The following is a 6123-nucleotide window of genomic DNA, read 5'->3' on the forward strand; positions in this document are numbered from 1 at the left end:
CCACGCGGCAGTGGCCGGCCCCAGAAGCTTGGTGGGCACGACGACGGCGAGGTGGGAGCGGGCGCGCGCGTGCGGGTGCGTCTCCGGCGCGAAGGATGGCCAGGGTGGCACATGGTTCGTGGGGCCAAGCGGTCAGATTTGTGCTTAGCACGGGCCAAGCGAGCGATTTCGCGACTTGGTAGTTTTTTGCCACGGATTAGGAAAAAAGTGGTAGTTTTCGGGACAAAATCGTAAAGTGGTAGTTTTTCGTCACGGTTCCGTGAATTGTGGTAGTTTTTGGTTAAATACTCTAGAAAATACAAGCCGGTACATCCCTACAACCTCTATAGTGTAGATTTGGTGCACTCGCGGAGTTTGCAGGTCGACTATTTGATGTCAAATGGCTTTGGCGATGGACCGGTTGGGTGACGTCCCGACTGTGGCCTGCACCCTCGGTGTAGAGCAATGATGTAAATGCCAACATGCAAAAGATAAAGTTAGAGTCGTGACTAGATGGCCATGATATAACTTGCATCTTTCAATCATTTTGGTCTCTTTGATGTGATACTTTGTTTTTCCCTGAAATTAGACTCTTCACTAGAGAAAATGATCAATTTAGTTTTGTAATGCTGATTTTTGTAAACCCCCTTGGAAAGATATGTCTATATGTAGCTTTCGCGTCTTGCCGATGCAAAAGGATAAACGCGCCAAATGTTACATGTAGTGAGTTTAATCAATGGTTTCATTTATTAGGAGATGGGATTAGTGAGGGGAGAGTACTTGCCTCCATAGATTGCAATCGACTCGCAGAATTAGTATTTTTGTTCCTTTAAAAAAGTTGAAACTGTTTTTGTTCCTTTTGTTAAGAACAAGGGATTTTGTCTCTGTTTGTTTTTGACACCGAAGCTGATTACGGGGCGAAACGCTTCTTATAGCATCATTAGCAACATCCGACAATATGACTCACTCGATACAAAAAGAAGGCATCTTCTGCTCCCATAGAAACAAACACCATCCCTATGTCTTTAATTTCCCTTTTTTTTTCTTTTGCCAATTAAGCGTTCCAGTTAAGCTCGTCGGCCGACAGTGGCAACGACGACATGAGCTGCTGCATCTCAAGGCCGAACTCATCATCCGTGGTGACGACGGACGACGGCCCTGGTGAGCCAACACCGGTGCCAAACCACTCCCCGGATATTGACCCATGGGCCACACCAAACATACCGGAAGTCTCGTTCTCCGCCGCGCTCGTCGCCCTCCTCATTGTTGGCTTCATGTCATCTGCATCAGGTCAATTAATTTCCCAATACATGCAACAATATGTGAGACGTTGATCAAATCAATCAAGTTACTAAATTGGTTTTCAAATTGGAATGTACTCCCTCTTTTTTTGTTTAATTACATATTAGCTTTGTTCTAAAACTTTATTAAGTTTGACCATAATTTTATTAGAAACAATATGAGCATTAGAATAACAAGTACATATATAACATGTGGAGATATATTCAATGGTGAACCTAATGGTATTGATTTAGTATTGTAGATGTTTTTTTTAAGAAACTTGTTCAAAGTTATACAATTTAACTTCAGAAAAAATATACCAAGTAAACAAAAACAAAAGGAGTAAATTAATTTTGCTAACTACTCCCTCCGTTCCAAAATATAAGAACCTTTTTGACACAAAATATTGTCAAAAATGTTCTTATATTTTGGGACGGAGGGAGTAGTAAACATGGTCTCTGTAATAATTTGATCAAGGAAATAATTTATGCTATTGCCTTTGGAGTTAAATCGTATTATCCCCGTCCCACAATATAAGATCGTTTTTCAAGCTACATACAAAACTATCACAATTGGAGCTATGTTAATAAATTGGTATCATCCCTCAAATAAAATGAATTGGCATCGCTATTTCTCTTTTATATAAGTCATTACATTTGGTTCTGAATGTCACACATTGGCCGGTGGGGCTATTGGTCAGGGCCGACATGGCAAAAAGCCCACCTGGACATGTTTGACTCATCTCTCTCTCTCATCTTTGTCCCCCCCCCCCTTGTGTCCTACTCTCTCGCTTTGGAATTACTCGTCACAAAAATTAATGTATTTAAAACTACGAAAACACTAACGTCCACACGTGTGGTCGTTTGCATCTCGCCCACACGCGTGCATCCGCGTTCATTTGTGGGTGTACGAATCTTGGCATGTTTGTGGTGCCATGTAGGACTAGACTGGTGTGTGGCATTCACCCGGTCGCCCACACGTCCGTTTTACCACACGGAGGGGCCGGCGTGTGGGCATTTAGCAGTTCGCCCACACGCCAGATTTCACTCACGCTCAAGGGCTGATGTGTGGGCATTTGCCATCTCGCCCACACGCCCGTCTTCTCTCCCACACCCAAGTTGCCAATTGCCATGTGTTTTACAGTGTAAATAGCAAACTGCCTTAGTGTGCTTGTAAACAGATGACAACTCTTTTTTTTTACCCAAACATGTCAGTTGCCATGTGTTTTACAGTGTACATGGCAAACTGCCTTAGTGTGCTTGTAAACAGATGGTAACTCTCTTTTTTTACCCAAACATGTCAATTGCCATGTGTTTTGCAGGGTACACAACAACAACCCTAGTGTGCTTGTAAGCAGATGTCAACTCTCCCGAACATGTTAGTTGCCATGTGTTTTGCAGGGTACACGGCAACTGCCCTAGTGTGCTTGTAAGCAGATGACAACTCTCTTTTTTACCCGAACATGTTAGTTGCCATGTGTTTTTCAGGGTACACGACAACTGCCTTAGTGTGCTTGTAAGCAGATGGCAACTCTCCCGAACATGTCAGTTGCCATGTGTTTTGCAGGGTATACGGCACTGCCCTAGTGTGCTTGTAAGCATATGGCAACTCTCTTTTTTACCCGAACATGTCAGTTGTCATGTGTTTTGCAGGGTACACGGCAATTGCCTAGTGTTAGTAGGTGGCAACTCCTAAAGTTGTCAAATCATGGCAACTATAGTTAGCTAGACCATACATGGCAACAACTGCAGTTTGTCCGAAAATGGCACCTGGCACTTGACCTGAGATGGCAACTGCAGTTGAGCAACTATGGCAACTGTAGTTGTCCGACATGGCAATTGTAGTTCAGTGACATGGCAACTGCAGTTAAACGAATATGGAAAAGTGTCCGAACCATGGCAACTACGGGCTCGTGGTGACTGTCACGCGGGGACGTGCGGGACCATGAGATAAGAGGCCTGACGTACGAGTGTGTGCGTTATGCATTTCGCCCACACATAGGCGTGTGAGAGGGACCGCAACAAAAAAGAGAGGCGTGTGGGCGTTAATTGTTTTGCCCACACGTAGACGTGTGGGCTGATCTTCTTGAACACCACACAAAACGTGTGGACAACCCTTTAACGCCCACATGTGTGGGTGTTATCCGCGTCCTAAAACTAAAATACACGTAGATACATCTATTTCTTAGACGAGTAACTCAGAAGGAGTATGAGTCAGGCTATGACCCTGCCCCGAGCGAGGGCATGGCTCGGAGAGGATGTAACCATGGGCAGAGGCGGCGAGCAGCGTGGAGGTGAGGACCAGGGCCACCGCCGGTACGACGATGTCGTAGGACCGGGGGGTTATAGGTAGGCGCGGGAGGGGATGCTACTGGTGGTGGTGAGCTTGTGCCCCGCCCCTGACAGTGGTGGTGACGGCTGCGATGAGGGCCACCTGAGCAGCAAAGGCAAACAGCAGCCAGAGCGCCTCCAGAGTGGCAGAGCGGCGGGCCGGAGCGCGATCGAGGTCGGATACGGAGGCCGCGGCGTCAGGCCAAGTCGTCGGCGTGCGCGCGCCACACAAGGCATGAAGCGACGAGACGGTGGCCACCAGCCGGAGCAGAGCATAGATGACAGCGCGGTGTCAAACAGCCGGAGCAGAGCATAGATGGACCCCCAATGGTGTTAGTTCCGTGGATGAACTCAAGTCTTTATGAATTCAAGAAGAGAAGCGAGATGAATGAATGCACTGACCGACGAGGAAGTCCCATTTCCCGCCATGGTGCGGGTCCTGGCCTCCGGGAGCGGGAGGGAACTGCGAGGTGACGTCGCTGTCGCTCCCGCTCGAGACGCCGCCGTACATGAGATCGGGCATGGAGCCCGCCCTGCACACGGCATGGTTTGGACGGGGGAGTTGATGTTCGTCGACGCCGAGCAGCAGAGCCTCCAGCAGGCCGTCGCCGCCGCCGCTGCAGCTCGCCATCTCGATTTGGTTCGAAGGGAGCTCCCGCGGCCTGGTCGGCAACGGCGGGAGCCCGGCGACCTGATGCCACCGTGGTGGTGGAACGCCGGCTGCTGGTGGTGGTGCTGGACGGCGTGGTGGCGCATCTGCATCCCCTGCATCTGGTTGAGGAGCTGGTAGTGCTGGTTGATCAGCGGCGAGGAGTGAGAATGAGAGTGAGAGGCCGGTTTGGTGGACGACGGCGGCCTGGGAGGCAGCGCGAACGGGCCCAAGAACGGCGATGCCACGGTGTTGCCGTCCGCGTCGGCGAACGGGTTGATGTTCTGGGCGCGCATGAGGGCGATCTCCCGCTCGACGTCCGGCGGGTAGAGCGACTGGCCGGCGCGCTGCCGGCGCTTGAGGCGCGTGTTCCAGAAGTTCTTGACCTCGTTGTCCGTCCTCCCGGGCAGCTTCATCCATCACACACCGCCATGCATGCAACATTGTGACTTGTCAGAGATGGATCATACTCATACGACACAAGATCCATGGAAGAAGGAGGAGGAGGTTAAGTTTCGTTGGTACGTACGTGTGTTGAGATGCGCGCCCACTTGTTGCCGATGAGGCCGTGAAGGCGGAGGATGAGGCGCTCCTCCTCGGGAGAGAAGGGGCCCTTGCGGAGGTTGGGGCGGAGATGGTTGGCCCACCGGAGCCGGCAGCTCTTGCCGCAGCGCTGCAGCCCCGTCTCCCGGCGCACGGCGTTCCAGTTGCCCTCGCCGTGCCGCCGCACGTGGTCGAGCAGCACCTGGTCCTCCGCCTGCGTCCACGGCCCCTTCTTCAGCCCGCCGCCGCCGCCGCCTTCCCCTACCCCGCTCCTCGGCATCGTCGTGTCCATCGCCGTCGCCATCTCAGCCGATCGTCTTCGTCACCCCCCACCACTCCTCCGTCGTCGCGGCGCGAGGTGTCGTTGGTCCTTCTGGTCTTCTCTCCTCCCCTCCCGGCCGGGACAAGAGAGAGGGGGGAGAGAGAACTACAGGCGATGTCGGTGTCGGCGCCGGCTTACCTCCAGCGCATGGCCCGGCCGGCCGGATCAACGAGTGGTCGAGAGCTGGAACGAATTGGGTTGTTGTCGATCGTCGGCTCCTAGTAGACCGATCGGTGGGAAAGGAAATGATCAGCTCAGGTTCCCGGCGAGGGGAACACGGAGAGCTGGAGCGCGCCCTGCAACCCGGCAAGGAGAGGGAGGCGAAAGGGGGCAGGCGGTGGGGATGGCGAGGGAGACGGGCGATGCATGCAGCTTCCCTCCCTGATCGCCCCGCCGATCGCTCGCCGCCGCGCGTACGCGGTGTGGCGCGCGCGCCTATTTATGTGCCGCTCCGCTCTCGGATGCATGGCATGGCGCGCATGGCGGGTGCCTTGGATCTATCCAAGTTTAGGCATGCTGCTTTGTTTAGGATATTCCAGTGGTGGACTCGTTCTCTCGGCAAGAAGAGCTTACATTGGACTACTACCTATAACTCACTCTCATAGTTCTTCTGCTCTTATTTTTCTCTCTCTTATGATGCATATGCACTCTATGTTAACTCCATTGTCACATTATAGATAATTCAACATTTATATTTCCACCATGTATAATGCAATAGCATTTCGAATCCATAATCTTTGAAATTTGAATTAATATTCGGACACAACATCCGGTCAAAATGTACAAAATAGTCCAACTAAAACATGAATAAACTTGGAGGGAATATTGCACATGGAGTTGTCATAGATGCTCAATGAGATCAACAAGAAGTGTTCATGTGCAGCAGTGGCGGCGCCAAGGCTCAAACCTTGTGAGGTCAAACTTTAAAGTTACATGCTAGTGGTTCAATGTGTTGGAAATATGAGCAAATTATTACGAGATTTAATTCGAATAAACAGAAGATAAATCATGACTACAGT

At 50.9% G+C, this 6123-nt stretch overlaps 1 pseudogene; it reads right to left on the reverse strand.

Annotated features, from left to right (window-relative positions):
* Positions 1 to 886: 886 nt before the first annotated feature.
* LOC119335758 lies at positions 887 to 5498 on the reverse strand (annotated as a pseudogene).
* Between the last annotated feature and the right edge of the window lie 625 nt (positions 5499 to 6123).

This window comes from Triticum dicoccoides, chromosome 7B, assembly GCF_002162155.2.
Source record: "Triticum dicoccoides isolate Atlit2015 ecotype Zavitan chromosome 7B, WEW_v2.0, whole genome shotgun sequence".
Taxonomy (NCBI): Eukaryota; Viridiplantae; Streptophyta; class Magnoliopsida; order Poales; family Poaceae; genus Triticum; species Triticum dicoccoides.